Raw genomic sequence first — 20,133 nt, 5'->3', positions numbered from 1 at the left:
AAATTTATTAATAGCATAAATAACTACTAAAAATTCTTTCTAAATAACTGTGTAATTAAGCTCAGTAGGGGTCATATTCTTACTAATGAAATAAATAGCATAAGGGAGACTATTCTCTTCTTGTCCCACGATGGCTCCAATTGCAGTATCCGAAGCATCAGAGGATATATGAAAGGGAAGTTCCCAATCAGGTCCCCTTAGAATAGGAGCTGTAGAAAACTGACGCTTAAGTTCATCAAATGCTTTCTGACAGGCATCAGTCCACTTAAATTCAGCATTTTTCATAAGTAACACAAACAAAGGAGAAGCTATTTTAGAAAAAAATTTGATAAATCTTTTGTAATATCCAACATGTCCTAAAAAACTTCTTACATCAGTTTGTGTTTTAGGAATAGGAAGGGTATGAATCACCTGTACTTTGGATGGATCTACTTGAATCCCAAGGAATGAAATGAAGTGTCCCAATACAATTCATTCGTTCATCATCATATGACATTTTTCAGTACTAAAGGGAAGATGAGCTTGTATGCATCACTTAAGTACTTTCTCAAGGTTTGTAATACATCTTCAGAAGTCACACCATAAGGAGTAAAGTCATCCATAAATATCTTCTTAAAATCATTAAGCATATTAGAAAAGATACCTATCATTGCTCTTTGAAATGTTGTTGGAGCATTACATAGTCCAAATGGGAGAACTCTATAGGCAAAAGTTCCCCGCGGACTAGTAAAAGTGGTCTTGTCTTGATCTTGGGGTGCAATTCTGATTTGGTTATATCTGCTAAAACCATCTAGAAAGGAAAAGAATTTCTTTCTTGACAAACTGTCCAGTACCTGATCAATAAAGGGCAAGGGGAAATGATATTTTTAAGTGGCTTTCTTTAAGGCTCTATAATCTACACACACTCCCCATTTCCCATTTTTCTTAGGTACTATCACCAATGGAGAAACCCATTCACTGTAAGATATGGGGTATATAAACCCCGCATTAAGCAACTTTTGAAGTTCTTCCTTAACAACTTCCCTCAAATTGGGATTCATTTGCCGCTGGGGTTGACAGACTGGTCAGGCCCCCTCCTTAATATAAATACAATGAGTACATAATTCAGGAGAGATCCCCTTCATGTCTGTGTAGTACCATGTGAATGCTTCCTTGTTTTCACAGAGCAACCTCATTAGCTATTGTGTTTCAGCATCTGATAAATTGGGGTTTATGTTTAGTGTTTTGCCAAGTTTGATTTCCACTGTTATGCTTTTAGAGGAGATAGTAGTTGATGTTTGAGGTAAATTTTCAAATTTAATCTTTTCCTGTGTTTCAGGTTCCAGAATTTCAGTTAACTGATTATGTGTTTCAGTAGTGACCGAGGAAGGTTCAGAAATAAAATTGCTAATTACTTCATCTTCCATGGTGTCTTTAAGAGTTAAGGCTTGTCTAATGGTCAAAATGAGTTGACTGTCATTATCCTCATAGTCTAACCATATAGAGTCATCATTGTTAATCATAGGTGTAGCATGAGGGTAAAGAGTAAGCTACTTAGTTTCACATCCATTAGAAATTGTCATTGAACCTGATCTACAGCTGATAAAGGCATCTGCTGTAGCCAGCCAGGGTCTCCCCAAAATCAGAGGATGCCCCCCCAACTTTGCTTTAGTCTGTAATACAACAAAGTTAGTTGGGTAATTCCAGGATTCAACTGAAATGACCAAGTCTTCAATAACACCTTCTGGTTTGATCGTGGAATGATCAGTGAATTCCAGGATAGTTGGTGTCTCTCTAATTACATTTTTCAACTGTAACAGTTGTGCAGTTTCAAGGGTCATAATATTTATAACAACACCTAGGTCTACTAGAACTCATGAAACCATACTTTTTCCAACCTGTACTGTGACCGTAGGATGGACGGGATCACCATATTTTACAGGAGGAGCTTTTTCGGACATTAAAGCAGCTTAGAGCATCCATCACATGAACTGTAAGGGGATCTTTAGCTTTCTTGCCAGGTTTCTTGATGCAAATGTCTTTGATGGTTCTGGCATAAATTGGCACATCTCTGAGTGCTTGTAAAAGTGGAATTTTAACATAAAGATTCTGCAATTCCCCTAGAACATTAAAAGCAGGCAGCTCAGGTGTCTTAGTAAGAGCTAGACGCTCAGGGAATGGTGGCTCTACTGTTTCAGTAGTTTTATTAGAGGGTGGCTTGACTGTTTCAGCACCCTTATTAGGTAAATTATTCTTTTCGATCTCTTCTTTATCAGAGCCAGAAGAGGTAATATTGTCAATAATCGGCTCAACTACTCTCCCTGATCGTAAATGAATATCATTACATTACACAAGAGATGTAGGTAGGTTTTGAATGTTGATGAATTGCACAACATTATTATTATTAGGGTTAGGGTTCGGTTGTACAGGCAGTTGGGGTCTCATCATCTGACTATTTGGTGGAGTACCTGACAGGAGAGAAAGTTGTTGCTAAAACTGAGGAAATTGGTTTGGGAACAAATTTTGTTGAGCTCTCCAGTTTGGGTTCCATTGATTAAAATAAGATTGCTGTAGAAGCCAAGGAGTCCACATTGTGGGATTTGTAGAGGGAGGGTTTGTTTGTTGCATGGGTGGGAAATTCATTTGATTAAAGGATGGGTATTGCATTTGGTTGAAGGGCAGGTAATTTGCTTGATTAAAAGAAGGATAATTATTCCAACGATTAAATGGCATACTAGAGTTTGTACCTTGTCCTCACGGTTGCCACTGCCTTCTGTGTGTAAGCAGATAAACTGCTTCGGCTTCCTCCTCAGTTGGTTGCAATGCTGCTTTTATCCCTGGTATAGAAGGACATTATTGAATTTCATGGTCCTTCTCACAAATGGTACAGATTGGTACCTTGTCCAATGGACATTCCCTTAGCAGATGTTTTTCTCTGCATTTAGGACAAAAGATGGCCAATGCAGCTTCTGCCTCTGGTTGTTTCTTTTTTACCTACAAGGTATCAATCTGTGAAGCAAAAGAACCTAACATTTCAGTTTTGAATTCCTCAAGTAGATTACCTATTTCATCTCTTGTTGCTCCTCCACTGGCTGATTTTCAGACTTTTGAATAAGTATTATCCCTGCTTTTTGATTTATTTGTAGCTCCTCTTAAACATCTCTTATAGAGGTTAACAATTTCATCATACGATTCTTTAGATATATCCCCTTTACCAAGCATATTTAACATATCTAAACAATCATCCCTTACCCCTTTCAATAATATTGTTTTAATAATATCTTTACTTACATCGGGGTGCTCAGATCTCTGCAGATTATACTGGAGTCTTTCCACAAATTCCTCTAGATTTTCATCCTCCTTCTGAACCATCTTCAATAATTCCTCCATTTTTTCTCTCATCTAGCAATAGTCTTGGTATTTGGCCTGAAACTTATCCTTCATCTGATCCCATGTTGTAATCACATGACCTCCCAAGCTCATAAACCATCTTAGTGCATTTCCTTTTAATGTCGCTGGAAACAACTACAATTTTTTAGCATTATTAATATAATAATAACTTCTACACAATATATCAAACTCGAAAAGGAACTCATCAGGGTCTTCAGAGGATAAACCATGGAAGTTAGGTAAGGCTGAGAGTGGGTTATTCTTCATAGGAGTTGTTCCTCTAGGATGTTCCCCAATTGGGAATTCCAAGGTGGAGAGAGAATTCTCGCCTCTTCCTTCTCCTCCTCCATGTCCTCCACCAAAGATTCCTTCATTGTTTCCATCCATTGGTTGTTTTCCTGTTGCACTTGCCCGGTCTTTAGTGCTTTTTGTTGGACTCTCAGTGTCCTAAACTGGTTCCTCAACTTCAATATCTTCTATTGATTCTTCAATTTCCTCTACTGCTTCCTCGATATGTTCTACTGTTTCTTCAACCCTTTCAAGTCCCACTACTTCCTCTGTTTCGTAGTCCGTTTAGAGAGAATGCTGAGTATGTGGCCTCTGAGAGCTTAGCCTCTGAGAAGTCTCAGCTTTTGAAATAATCTCATCAATGAATTTTTTTCTTCCTCCTCTTCCTTTGCCCTTGCCACCTATAGGATTAGTTTTCTTGCGTCCTCTCATGCATCCTGCATATCTAAAAGAAAATCATCAGTGCTTTTAAAATCTATGATTGCCTTCGTCGAGAATGGTGCCAAAATGTTGGTCACTTTAATTGCTTATCAATTCAAACAACAAAGTGCTACATAATTTGTCAACCCAGGGAAGTCTCTTATTTCAAAGGCAATTGCGTACTATATGTACTCAATCCTAAAAGCAATAAAATTTGTAGTAAACACTGGTCACACTTTTCCTTAAGCAAACTGAAGCTCCACTCTGAATTAAAGCAAAAACAATCTATTGCAGACAGCTACCAAAGAATGTTTAAAAGGAGTAATTTAAAGAATCAATCTGCAAAGGAAAGCGCTGGCTATCCTGTAACATAGAACAGGACCCTATTCCTAGAGCGAGAATCTTCAGCACCTGTTCCTAATTATCAAGCTGTCACCTTACTCTGTAAACTTAATTGCAACATACATGAACTAACTGTGGATAAAATAAACACCGCAGCAATCAATTGGGAAGAAAACAAAATTTCAGCAATAATGCAAAAATGATATTCAATAAACAGGACTATTAACAAAGAATGAATCAAAGACACACTTAACACATTGCAGAAATATAATGGGTGAATCTTGTGATGAAGGTGGGCCCTGTCCTTCTCACAACATTCCCAAGGAAACAAGATCTAGAGAGAAATGTTCAAATCAAGATTTTATTCATCTATCAATATGTCATGTTATAGAGAAGAAAAGATTCCAGTTCTGTTCCTTCAACTAAGTCTTTTCCCCGCAGCCTATTCGTCTTCCTCTAATGTAGATGTCTCCTCTTTTTAAAGAGGAGACATCTATTACAATAGATTACATTGTAATTTATATTTTTAACCCTTTATACAAAAATAGGGAAGTCAGTTTTCCCTTTAACAAAATGCTGTTACAAAAATATTGTCTTTAGATCATGATCGTGACATCCAGTGTAGCAGCTCCTTCGGTGATCTTCTTTTGTTTCTGTCAAATCTAGGCTGCAAATCACAACTATTCAACCATGAGATTTGCTCGTCGTTCCTGCTGTTTCAGCAACTGTGGACATAATCTTGGAATCTCTAGGCAGTTTCAGCAATATGGACTGCACATTGCTCTTTAACCGTTCAACAATTATCAATTCAATGGTTAATAATGAAGATAGCATAATTATAGTAAGATAATTAAATGTATAGTGATGATAAGAAATATTGTGTACCTTTGGGATACTTGGGTTAAAAAAATAACAAGGACTTTTAAATATAAGTTGAAAAAGGATGACATCATAACAAAATGTATGGTCAAAAAGAGACAATATGAGGTCCTAACAACCCCCCCTCTCACCAAAGGTACTGAAATTCATAGAGTTTTGAGGAAACAAGAAACTAAAAATTCCATTGCATGAATTCAGCCCATGAGATCTAATTAAATCAACTTGAAAATAAAACAAAATATATTTTCAGGGATTTTAGGTTCAAGGATGGGTCGAGATATGATCACACTTATATCCTTGCAATGAATTTTCTAAAGAACAACTTGTTCCAATCTTTTTGGTGACTCAGCATTAACAGTGATATTACCAAACTATTTTCTCATGCAATATAAAAAATACGTCCGCAAAGAACCCCCAAAATCTCTCAAATGGTAATTAATTTAAGGAAACTTCTCATTAAAGACCTAATTGGCCCTGTGCTAAAAAAAATTATGTTTTCGCTTCCAAAATTCATTTTCATTTGCTCAGAAAATGTGTTTGAAGTTGAATGGAAAAAATGTTGTGTTTTTCTTTTGATTTCTTGTTGGAGGTTGACACGTGAAACATGGGTAGGCTTTGACCAACTCAAATCCATGTGCCGAATTTCCTTCTAGAGTTGTGCTTCTACCTTAACCATGGACATAACTACGGAAATCTTTAACCAAGATGATTAAATAGTTGGATATCTATACCCTCTCCTACATATATATCTACATTCAACTGCTAACAAAAAAAATTGATAACAATAGAGTAGTCGAGTTCATAAGTCTTTGGTCTCTCTGGAAAGTATAACAGTGGAAGTTAACAAGAGAAATATAAACTGATAAAGAAGAGAAATATTTATCCCCTTTATTCTTGAATGACGCCTCTAAAAGAAGAGGTTATGTAGCAGAACTGACCTTGGTGTGAATAAAATATGTTAGCAGGTGGGAGACTGAACTCTAACCATCACTTGGTCCTTAAAAAAAAAACTTAATCCTATAGGTACTGAAATTAACTGCAATAGTGGAACCAGTTAGTTAGAACCCTTCCTGCAAGAATGGGAACCATAAAGGAATAGATAAGAAATATAAGCGATAAGAAATTAGGTTGGATGTCTATTGAGGATGGGATTTCACCGGAACACCCAACTTTCCTAGGAAGTGCACAGAATATCAGAAATTGGGGTAGTCGACCTGCCATGCCTTGGGCTACCAATAAAATACAGAGAAGAATACATGAATAATAGAAAATAGGTAAGCATACCTATACCCATGTCGAGAAAAAAACTAAACATATCCTGAATAAATCCCCCATTCTGCACATTGACCCATGATTAGAATTTTCTGAACATGAATGGACAAAAACTCGAATTCGTATACCAAAAACCATAATAAACTAATTTTGAAGTATTTTTAAGTACAGTAACACGGAATAGAGTCTTTACCTATAAGGAGAAATGAGAAAAAATTCCTAATAAGTCTAGACCGGAATTCAAACTCATAGCATCAACATGCCTTGTTAAAAATATGGACACAGGTGGTGTAAAATGTCACCGAACAATACAACTCAATTAAAGAAAATCTATTCTTACAAGTGGTAGGTGGAAGCGAGAAGGCATGTTAGTTGAGGCCAAAATGACCTGGAAGAAAACCCATCTACTAACATCCTCATCCCTCTCATTACGTGGTACTGGAGCTTGACACCACGAGAACAAGATTAGAAGTTGCCAAATGTGGCAAGTTGTAGCCTCCATGCTAGTCATGGGATGGAATATATCTCCAACCCAACATTAAGTGGGTGTTTGGCATAGTAGACCATGTGAAAGCCACATAGGTTTATATATGTGACCTATTACCATTCACCCAAAAAAATCAAACTTGCCATACAAACCCTTCCCAGTGAATATTAAGCTGAATGGAACAAATCTCAAGCGTTGATGTATGGGAGAGAGTTAGAGAAAAAATATTACTTATACATATTGGAGACTATTGATGAAGAGGGTAATAGCACCAGTGTGGACTGTGACCCAAAAATTTGTTCGACTTCGTCAAGACACCAACGTAAGAGAAACATTGTGTGTGTCGCCATGTAACAAGTAAAGGATCTTATAATAATTATGTATATCCATGACACTGGAATGAACCCAAATATTTGAGATTATGGGTGTTAATATTTCAATCCAACATCTTCAGGGGAGGAGACAATGGAAAATAAACTAGAAGTACCAAATGATCCAACACCTAGTTAATTGAATTGTAAGTAGCATGGTAAAAAATACTAGAACCACAATATATGTATCAAGCAACATTAATAGAAATAGATATGAGAGTATATTATATATTCATGCAATGGGTATCAACTAAGAAATAAATGCTAGTATTTTATTACAAATTATAAGGGTGTGAAGAACCTTTGTCTTTATACAAGCTAAAAAAAATAAAAAACAAAAACAAAAAAAAAATATGTACATGGAGGTATCTTACATGAAGTGTATTGGGTTTTAACATAATTATCTCTGACATTATTTTTTGTTATTTTAACCCCTTACTCTTGACTCAGCTAGTGTGAAATTCATTGACCTTGAAAGAAGGGGAAAGCATGAACAAGGAAACTATGCAAAGAAGGCAGTGATAGAAAGGGAAAAGGAAGCAGAGGCCTCTTATACTCATTGTGAGAAACAAGGGCATGATGAGGAAAATTTCTAAAAGATGCATCCAAAATTAAATCCAAAGAGGAATGCCAAAAAGGAGAAGTAGAAGACAATAGCCAACATGCAACAGGACCAAGAATCTGATTCAGGAAATAAGGACATGGTCACAACTACCAGATTTGCACGTGTTGCACCAATTGGCTTGGGACCAAAATGAGGTGATGAGATGATGATTGCAGCTCTCAGGATTACAAGTTATGGACCTATTGAATTTGGTTCTTACTAAGGTGATGAGACAAATATTGCAGTGGATGTTGTGCCAAATATGGGAGGAATATTAAACACTCGATCTCTCCAAGAACTAAAGGATATCAACCAAAGAATTTAAGAAGAGAATTTTGGACTAAGGAGACTCATACAGGAAGTAGTGGAGGAGAAACGAAATTTGCAATATCAATTACAGCCAAGTAGGAGGCCTTGGAAAAGTTGCAATGTTACAAGCTGTCATCACCAACACCTGATGTAAAAAGTGAGCTTTTAATTTCATGTTCTCTTTATGATGATGATTTAATTTCTTTTGAGAAACACACTATACGAATAGGTTCAAAGTTTATGAAGAAAATGGGGAATGAAGGAAAAGAACTCGACATTAATAGGAAGGGAATTGTGAATACCATTGAAGTGGAGGAATTTCCATGTTATGGAAGACTTAGTTACACCATAAAATAGGTTACAAAATGTTCAAAGACAACCAGTGACTGATCAGTGACAGATGTTGAGAGAACATCACGACATTCCAATGATCATGAGAATTCCAAAGGAAGAGCTAAGGCAAGTTCTCCACATAAAAGTCACACCAAACATAATCATTAAAAGAAAGGTAGGAAAGTATGGAGGAGAAATAAATTTTGCAGACAATGAAAAAATGGCGAACATGAAAGGGCCACATGGAGGGAGCTCCATCCAGAGTTGTTACTTTATAGGGAGCATAAAGAACTTGTCAATGAAGCAATTCAATGAGAAACCTAGCTATAGGAAGAGAACACATTAACCTAGTTGGGTAAGAGATGGGTAGCATTTTGAAGTATTTGAGCATGGACACATTTTATAAATCACATGTTGTAACATGTTTTTAAAACAGATGAAGTGTTTTCCATCACTAATGAATGCAACATGGTGATACTTTCAACCATTTTAGTTGATAGCGAGGAATTGGTTTCTATTATGATTATGATGTAAACTTGACCATGAGTGTGTTATAAAGTCTTGGAAATTATGTGGTTTTCTTGGGTCCTGATTGATATTATAAAAGGGCATGTATTTTGCAAGTTGTACAATAGGTTTTCATAGAATACAGGTGTCGCTTCATCACATATGTCTTCAAAGTACAAAGGTGAATGAGAAGGAAGTGTGGATTCTTAGGGCACTTGTTATGTAGATGAGGGAGTATAGCATATTACATATCGTGTTTATTATTTTGGAGGACCAAAATCTCCTTAGCGTGGAAGAATTATCCAGGAGTTCCCAAAAGGATAATTCTTTTAAGTCCAAAAAAACTCAGTGAAACATATCTCAAATTTACTAGCTCATCATTATGAATAAAATGGCATGAACTGCATCTAGAACTAACATTGTATATGAATGTTATGGCTTCTTGAAGTTTTTGACAAACAACTAAAGCATTTTGTAAGGAGGACCCACAAGCTACCACATAGCAAATGACATCAATAGTATGGATATTTTCGTCATCTGTGAATACAGTGATCTGGGAGAATATGAGAACTATTTTGGACCAATATAGAGTTGGCATGTGGCAAGACCAAATTGGCCGAATAAAGCCCAATACAAGGGTACCATTTGGCCCAATGATAGGACACCATGTGGCACCTCGTAACTAGCTTGTTCGGCTTGGACCATGACAGATTTAATAGGAAAATTGGTGATGATTTATTTGGTAGTTTTTCTAAATTTGGCAGCCTAATTAGTGGATAGGTGGAATCAAAAGATAATATTTGGAGGAATGGGTTGGTTGATCACCATCTTGAGGGACCAAGGAAACCCCAGAGTTAATTTGGTTCATGACCCTCTATGAAGAATTAACATTTATACACTTCGTTTTCTACATGAACATAATTATTAAATCTTATACAACTCTTCTTGTAATTATACACTCAACATTCCTACCCATCTCTAGTAATATTCTTTATCCCCATACACCCATGCATGGGAAAATAGAAATTCTTTAAGTTAATCGTGTGAAACTAAAGTGGAAGATAAGAGGAATCATTGTAAGAAGCACATCTCACCGAAATTTCACTTCAAAAAGTATGGACCTCATCAACACTATATAACACTCAAGGATACTTCTTGATGCAGGAGCTTCACTGCACTTTCTCTTCTTTTTTAAGAAAATTTCCTATGTAAATATTTGTACAAATTTTCTTATGTATCTCGTGAGGGAAAACTATAAAAAATGTGTTTTTTTTTGTTAGTAAACATGTGATTTTTATGGGAGAAATGTTTTGTTTGTTACCAAGGGGCTTCTAAAAAGTTACCCAGTTATTGATTTATGAGAAGTTGTTGTTAGTAGCCTAACTATGTTTTCTAATGGATATTTTACCTTTTGAGATTGCATATATATGGTGATCAGAGGGCTTTGCAAGTGTGAAGGATGGAGAAAAAAATAGGAACTGTTTTCATTTTCTTATGAACAATTTATCTCAGGTTATACTGTTATCCGATCTCCAAATCCCGAGCTAATTCCTGCGACTCATTCTTTACTAAAAATATTTGTGTCAAATCGCTCTTCATTGAAGTGAAAAGGATGAAAACATAGTTCTTACTAGTCTCCAATTCATGGAAATTGATATGATAGAATAACGTCGTGTTTTATTAGAAAATATTAGTTGAAGATCTATTGAAGGGAGTTATAAAATTCAATTTTGAAAAATAAATCCTTGTGTAGTAGTTGAGTTTAATTAATACATAGTTATATATTTTATTCATTATAAGTGGAAGTGATAGAGTAGTATCCAAAGGTCAATCCTCCAACTCTTCTTCCATTCTATTGTGTCACAAACAAACCCTAACCCCAAACTTGTCTGTAAGCCCGTCAGATAGTCGGTAATCGGGGTTATTGGAAAATAACATGGTGAGTAGCTAAGTGAGAAACCCCGACATCTATTTGGGGCTTACATATAGTCTAGAGAAAAATTGCATTGGAAAATAATGAAAGGTTTCGATGAAAGTCTCGGCCTATCTTGGAAACCATGTGGACTTTGAAAAATGTGCACATGGTGCTCTCTTCGAGGCGTTGTTAAAGTTTTCTAAAGAAAACAAAAGGAGACTAAAGGGGTTTTCCCTCCTAGAATTTGTAGGGCCAACAGCGTAAAGGTATTTGGAATTTTTTTTATTGTTTGTTAGGGAAACAAGGAAAATTATTCATGTGATCATTGCATTAATTGTGGTGTTAAACATTCCTTTGAGCTCTAACATATCTTTTAATAGCAATAAAAATTGAGGAATTGACACGAATCGTGTTGTTTGGATGCCACCAAGAAGAGGAGGCTAAGGAAGGGTTGAAATGGAAAATGGCTAGATATTGGAGTTGAGGTGTATCCTGGTAAGAATGGATGCCATGGAAATCGTCAACATAATTTAAGGCAACCCTTCACCTCATGTATACATGTTGTTGTAATTCAAAAAGAAAAAAAAGGTGTTCCATGTTTAGTCATCAACGTAATTAATAAAGGAAACCCTTCACCCCATGTATATATAAGGTTGTAATTCATGAAAGAAAACAAAAATTCCATGTTTTCAACTCTAAGATATGAATACCGCAACTTTGTATAATTCAATGCATGTCACATGAATTTTTATTTAAACTCCAAATACATAAACGAAATTTAAACGAAAAAAAATAACGATCCAAATGGCTAAACTGAGTGATGGATTAGAGATCCTCTATTACATCTATGATATCCTCTATTACATCTATGGTAGATAATGCCATAAGCCTAGATCCATCTAAATCTAGATCTATCATGCGCCGAGAGGGATCGAATCCATTAAGGTGCAAACCTTCTTTTTGGAGTTTAGAATTTGAGGAAAGTTTTCAGCTCGAGAGATTCGATCCCTCTCGTTGCAAGATAGACTCAGATTTAGATGGATCTATGTTGGTTCTAGCTCAGGGTAACAATGTCCTATTTTTATATTATCATTTTTATTTACGTATTTGAGATAAACTTTCTACTTTCAAATTTACATTAGGTTTTATTTGCCTAAAATGACCATATAATTATGTTCTTTAATTTTGTCTATGTTTCATTCCTTGAATGGTTTGTACATCTATGTTTGGATATTTTGAGTGGTTTGTTTGTCTATGTGTTTGGATGCTTTTAGTGGTTTGTGTTTTTATGTTTTTGGATTTGGATGATAATGTTTGTGAATGTTACAGGTTTTGGGTTATATTTATATATGTGTATGTAATTGTATATTAATAATTAATTGGTAGTGAAGAAGGAAGACAATCTTGTCAATAGCCTGCAGGAGGATTGATGTTGCACATCTATTTCATTTAATTTTAGCTATCATAGTTTTTGACAACTAATTAATTCTTAATAGTGTCCCTCTAGGTATTACTAAATATATCTTGAAGAGTAGTTTTAATTTTAATTTTTTTCAGTTACCTCAATCTATTGAGATAATAGATATTATCGATAACTTTAATTATGAAAAATGATGAAATAAAATTTTTGAATGCAAAGTGACAATGTAATAATGTTGAATGTAAAAGATATGAATAATAAGAATGTAGCCAATTACAAATAGTCTTCATTGTGATCAATCTTAACTATTTTCTTCTACTATTCTTATTTTGACCCCGGTTAGTGTTTTCATATTTTCATATTAATTATATGAAAAGTGTAGTTGAATTAATAAACCTTTCAAATCCTTCACTCGAGCTACTGTAGTAAATATCTTATCTCTTCTCTAATTATCTCCAATATTAATAGGTTGAATTACTATAACACAAAAATCAATGCACATTGTAAATAATTTTTTTATGCTTGCACTAAAATCAATCACATTGTTAATCCAATCACTTTAAAATTAATGTATCGTCATACATCCAGTGACATCAAATTAGAAATCAACATCTACACTGAAACGAATGTATCTAGTGCAAGGAATCAAATATAATCAAAAAATAGCATCTACATTGAAATCAATACATCTAGTGCAATCAATCAAATATAATTATGAATCAACATCTACGCTGAAATCAATGCATCTAGTGCAAACAATCAAATAGAATTAGAAAACATATACACTAAAATCAACGTGTCTAGTGCATGTAATCAAACAGTATTAGAAATCACATTTACACAGAATTAAGTGTGTCTAGTGCAAGCAATAAAATGTCATTAGAAATCAACATCTACATTGAAATCAATGCATCTAGTGAAAGCAATAAAATAGGATTATAAATTGCCATCTAGAATGAAATCAATGCATCTAGTGAAAAAAACCAAATAGGATTATAAATAACCATCTACACTGAAATCAATGCATCAGGTGCAAGCAATCAAACAGAATTAGAAAACATCCACATTGAAATCAATGCATCTAGTCCAAGCAGACAAATAATATTAGAAATCAACATCTGCACTAAAACCAATGCCTGTAGTACAAGAAAATAAATATCGTTAAAAATCAACATCTACACTAAAATCAATGCATCTAGTGTAAGCAATCAAATAGTATTAGGAATCACCAAGTACGTTCAAATCAATGCATCTAGTGTAAGAAATATTCTTCCTTCTCCCCCACCTTATCCAGATTTATTTCTCACTCCATGTCTCCTTATTTGGCCTTTTGTCTCACCCTCAAACATACACACACTCTCTACATCTCTCCCCTTCTAATTCCATCTCTTTTTCCCTCCCTCTCTCCCCTTCCAACCCCATCTCTTTGTCCCCTGCTCTCTCCTCCTCTCTCGCATCCTTCCACTCTATCCCTTTCTCCACCCAATCTCTCTCTCTCTCTCTGTCTCTCTCTCTCTCTCTCTTTGTCCTCTAACCCTGTCACATTCTCCCTCCCTCTCAACTTCTCTCTGTCCTCCTCTCTTGCTATCCATCTTTTTTTCTCCCTCTCTCTCTGACCCTTCTCTCCCTCTCTCACTCCTCTCCTTTTCTCTCTCTTCATTCCTCCTCTCCCCTCTAATTTAGTTTATCTCCTTCAGTGAAAGTAGGCAAATAGGATTATAAATCACGATCTACACCGTAATCAATGTATCTAGTGAAAGAAATTTTCTTCCCTCTCTCGCTCGTTCATCTATATCTATATATCCCTCCATCTCTCATTCTTTGCCTCTCTATATTACCCTGCCCCCATAAACACACATGCTCTCTCTCTCTCTCTCTCTCTCTCCATATTCATATATCTCTCACTCTCTCTCTATCTCTCTTCTTCCCTCTCTTCACCTTCCATCTATATCTCTATCTCTATCTATCCCTTTTGTCTTTATATATCATCCCCAAAGCATTCACACTCGTTGTCCATGTCTATCTACCTCCCCCTCCCTCTTCCTCACCCTCACTCTCTCTCTTCCCCTTCTCTCCCTCTCTCCCCCTTTCTATCTCTCTTCCCTCCCTCTATCATCTCTCCCACTCTCTCCATCTCCGTTATCACTCCCTCTTTATCTCTCCACCTTTCTCTCTATGTGTCTTCGTCTTACCTTCCTCTCTCTCCATTTCTCTCCCACCTCCGTCTATCTCTCCCCCTCAACTCTCTCTCTCTCTCTACCCTCCAACTATATCACAATCTCCCTCCCTCTCTCGTTCTCTCTCCTTATCTCCCCCTTTTTTCTCTGTCTCTCCTTCTTTCTCTCTTTGTCTCACCCCGAAGCATAAAGATTCTCTTTCCATCTCTTCCTTGTCACTCCCTCTCTTTCTCCACTTTTCTCTCTCTCTATGTCTTTCTTCTCCCCCACACTTTCTCTCCTTCCAACTCCATCTCTCTATCCCTATATATCTCCACCTCTACCACTCTATGTCTTTGTTCTTCTCACACACACAAAGGCCCACACACATATATATAAATATCTATCTATATATATATATATATATATATATATATATATATATATATATATATATATATATATATATATATATATATATATATATATATATATATATAACTATTAGAATTAATGTTCTTTTTTACATGGCATGATAACACAATTTATAATAAAACTACATCAAATAAGTATTTTAAATATTACAATTTTAACATGGATACATTTATGTGTGTATATATTTAAATATATTCATAGCATATAGTTTTCCTTTTAAAGATTCATTTTACAAATAATTATTTAAAATAAATATTGAAAGATTTTATAGCAAGATTTTGGATTCTTTGTGTTGAATTAGCCTTTTAGTTTGATTTAAGAATTGGTAGTGGCTTTAGTAAAGATTAAAGATGTTTGAAATTTTACCTAATTAGGAATTTTAATGTGGTAAATTTATTTTTTTTGAAGGTAAACATATGGTCCATTCAAATTCAACATATATAATAAAGAACTATTAAACACATTAGATAATTATATTGTAATTTTCTTTTTTATCTAAATGCATGAGATAAATATATTGTAGTTTTCTTTTTTTATAACTGTATTGTAGTTTTTTTTATCTATATGGTTATTTTCATTTTTGTTTGGGGCCAACATCATTTTTTTCTATTTTCATTATTATTATTTATTGGATGATGGTGGTTAAAGTCGAGTGAGGCCAAATTGGTCTATCGGAGCTATAATTTTCTTTCTTAGTTTCTATTTGTCTGGCTCCTTGTCTTTCCTAGCGAGATTGGTGTTGTAGCTTTCTTATTTTTATCTACGATCTTTCAACTTTCTTTATCTTGCATCTCCTTCATCTCTTCTGGTTCTTGGGACATTGGTGTCTTAGCTTTGCGATCTATTGTGTTCGTCCTTCTGAAGATAGTCGGAGAAGAAGTTTGGTCTAGGAGATCTTCTTTGCTATTAAACGAAGATTTATTTTCTGTGATATTCGAACCCTCATAACTGTTGATGCTTGAGGGGTTGTCGAGTTCGCTCTTTTGTTGTTGGGTGGGGCTTCCCCCTGCTTGTCTTGAGAGTTGTTTCTTTCTTGCCCAATTTCTTGTGATTTAGAGTTTTCTCGAGAGTATTCTTCTTTGATGCTAGTGTAGTGTTCTTTTTGTGCTCCTTCGCACCATGTAGATCTGTGGTGATTTTTTCTAGCAGAATTTTTCTGGGAGGCTTTTGGGCAATTTTTGGCTAGGTGGCCTGTCTCAAAGTAGGATCGACATCTAAAGAGGACACTTTCATAATCGAGTTTTTGGTTCCATAGATAGTCTTTACTTGTTATGTGTATTTTAGTTGGGAATCTAGTGCTGAAGTCCATTTCCACACATGATGCGTGCATAGGTGGTTCTGGCATATTCCTCTGTTTCTGGGCACCTGCAGTAAAATTTCCCAATTGCATTTCCAATGGCTTTTAGCCAAGAGAAATTCTTGAGATGCAAGGATAGGTTTGGCAATCTCACCCAAACTGGTGCTAAGGTTATGGCTGTTGTTGAGGGATTGAATGATGGGTTCCATGGCCTCATGAATAGGCCTGATTTTTCCCAAAACCAAAGGCTGGAATCTAGAATAAATTGTCTGCTTTTAGGGTTTTCAAAATCTGCTATAAAGAAATCCCTAGTACAGGGTTAGATATTAATTGCATCAGGAATTAGAGGCTTCCATACCTCTGAGATCAAACTATAGAGAGTTGTTAGCCACTGCTAAAAACCATTGAATCGACAGATTAGGGCACTTTCATAGAACTTCAAAGACTCATCGAGTGAGGCCTGGACCACCTGGACAGTGGGAGCTGGGGCTTCATTAACGATATGGGCAAGAGATTGCCCCCAAGAGGTGGAAAAAACTAAGCCAGTAACTATTTTCGTGAAGCTAGGAGCCATCTGGAGAATGCTCTCCTGCTGAGTATAAAACATGGCTGAAGAGAAGCCACAGAAGATTGCCGAAGAGAAGTGAAGAGCCGCAGATCTATAAACCACAGTAAAGAGAAGAGACGTAGATCTAAGGCCCAATCGATGAGAAGAGAAGTGAAAAGTTGTAGATCTATATCATGACTTGGCTACAAAGAGCCACAGATCTACGACAACCACAGGATCTACTATTCATATAACAGCTAGCAAGCTTGTCCTGAGTTTCTTCTCAATCAAGCGTAGTTGATCAGAACCACGAATTTTCGTTTTGCGGTATTCTAGCAATGGTTGCTAGGAAAAGGCCCAATCGATGAGGAGCCGCAGATCTAACTGCAGAAGGCCCAATCGATGAAGAGCCGCAGATCTAAGGGTAACATAAAAATAAATATTATTTAGATTTCTAATTTTTTATTTTTATGTTGGTTGACATTAGCTAAAATTTAAGTTTGAGTATGAACATACTTACACATGGAGGTCATACTCGTTCTGGAATCCACCTCACGGTGCAATAAAAGACATATGCAATTATATGTTTATGTTTTTTTTTGAAATACTAAAAAGTAATAAAAATAGATGTAATAAAAATAGATGTACAAATACCATCCAAATCGTTAAATCTGATTGTTGAATTAGATATTTTCTATTACATGTATGATATGATATCCTCTATTACATCTACGATAGATAAGGTTTCCATCATTCTTCTCAACCTCCTTTATAATACCATAAAAAACAATTGCGTATGCAATTATATGTTTACTTCTCAACCTCCTTTATAATACCATAAAAAAACAATTACGTATGCAATTATATGTTTATGCTCTTTTGAAGTGCTGGAAAGTGATAGGAATAGGTGTACAATGAGACATTAACAAAATATAGGTAGGTTAGATGTAATAATTTTGTCCAAAAATGTTAGTGACATAGTTGGAACAGCTGAAAATATATGTGAATGAAACTATTTTATAGTAAAAGCAAGTTGTTTTTTCTCTTTCTTAAAAACCCAAAAATTCCATCATTCTTCTCCGCATGCATTACAATACCATAAACCATATTTATATAGCATCTCATGGAAGCCGGAAAATGTGCAAACTGACGGCATTTATTGGATATCACGAACAAGGTTGGCTTATCGATTGACACAACTTCTCTGTTTTACGTACGCAGAACGTGATTCATGTCCGAGAGTCCCCAGCAACGTAGAACCGTGCCATTATTTCCTCGGTTCTATAATTTCGCCATTGTCGCGGTAAAATGGTACAATTATTTGATATTTGAACTCGAATATTGAAAACGTTGAATCATTTGTTAACAAACAATTTTATTTATATTTTTTATATTTTATATTTTAATAAATTTGCAGGTTTAGTTATATTTATTTCTTTATAAATAATGTAGATTTATTTTAATTATAAATTTATTAAGTTTATGCAAAAACAAAAAAGAAATTGAGGAAAGGTTTGTACTTAGAGATTTAATTATTATTGATGCTTGGTGGATCACTAATAAAATGTTTTAATTATAACAAATTTTTTATTTTCACTCTATCAACTCCATATTAAAGATGAAATAAATTATACATCAATGAAAAGTAAAAAATTTAGATTAAATTAATTTATATCTCTATAAAATTAATATGAAATTATCCTATTTAATATAAACATTGAAATATTTTATTTCACAATAAACATTTTTTCTGTTACTATAATTTTGTTTTAAATATTAAGTGTGAAGTTAACATAGAAACCATATAATATCAATACTATCATATAGTCATGTTATGTGGCAACTCCATATTAATTAATATTATTTTTATATATCTCATAATAAAAAGTAAATTAATTTTTTCTTACTTTCAATTACTTTTTCTTTTAATATAAAAGTTAAAATTCAAGTCAAAATCGAAATATTTTATTTATAATTAACATTATTTTTTGGTTATTACTATTTTTTGGGAATGCAAGCTTTTGTGATTCATAATGTTATGAGAGAATGCTTCCCGCTAAAACACATTTCCACTAATTCATCATGAGAACTAGACGAAAGAACTCATCCAACACTACTGTAAAGATGCAAAACTAGCGGAGAAATGAATAATGAGAAAACAATAAAATTGTCAAAATAGACTTTAAGGAATTAAAAGAAATATTAAATCTATTCAAAATAAAGATATATTATTTTTATTTTCAGATAATTTTAAAATTATAATTTAGATTTAAACTTATTATTTTGAACTAATACTTTCAAATAATAATAATCGGAAGAAAATCAAATAAAATAAAGTTTAATCGATCCTAAAATATATATATAACTTAGGATAAGTTTTTAATATAATATAAAAATTGATTTAATATTATTTCTTTGACTTAATAATAATAATACAAATACTATCAAAATAGATTTAATATTATTTCTTTGACATAATAATGATAATTTTGATATATTGAATGAGGCAATGAATTCACACAATAATGTACATTATTGAGTAGGGGATGGAGCTAGGGTTTGAAACAGGAGACGACATCAGCGATCGGGTAACCATGGAGGGAGAAGGAGGAGGGAGCTCCACTCCCTCGTACAATAATGTGGTCTCGAACAAAGGAAGAGGGACAAGTCAGAATAAGTCGAAAAACTCCATGGAGAAAGAGACAAAAATCATTGAGAAACAGGTGCTGGAAGGTAGTGGACTCTAAGACGAGAGAGGGATCCACGAGGAGGCTCGAGAAGAAGCGACAGAAGGAGACAGAGGTTAGAGGACAGAAAGCAGAGCTCCAACAGGACCCTGCAAGCCCAAGGCTATCATCAAACCTCGGGTGGTTCTCAGTGATCTAGCTCTGTAGGAGCACAGAGATCGCATGGCTAACTATGCAGTCATATGTAAGTTCATGGACATCTAGCCCATGGAGAAAGCTATATATAGTTGGATAAGAAACAACTGGAAACCAAAAGGAGATATAACTATACATTTGGTTTCTAAAGGTTTCTTCACTGTGGTTTTTAAGGACTTGGAGGATAAAGACAAAATATTCAAAGGAGGACCTTACTTTTTTGTTGCTGGGGGTCTCTACATGTGACCCTGGACGATGAACTTTGTGCCTGAGCGAGAAAGGTTCACTTCGGTCCCGGTA

This window comes from Pinus tabuliformis, chromosome 5_1 (genome assembly GCF_031772625.1).
Source record: "Pinus tabuliformis cultivar Carrire ecotype Pingquan chromosome 5_1, CPIR1, whole genome shotgun sequence".
In the NCBI taxonomy this organism is placed as follows: domain Eukaryota; kingdom Viridiplantae; phylum Streptophyta; class Pinopsida; order Pinales; family Pinaceae; genus Pinus; species Pinus tabuliformis.
The sequence above is the reverse complement of the archived record's forward strand: the minus strand, read 5'-3'. Positions refer to the sequence as shown.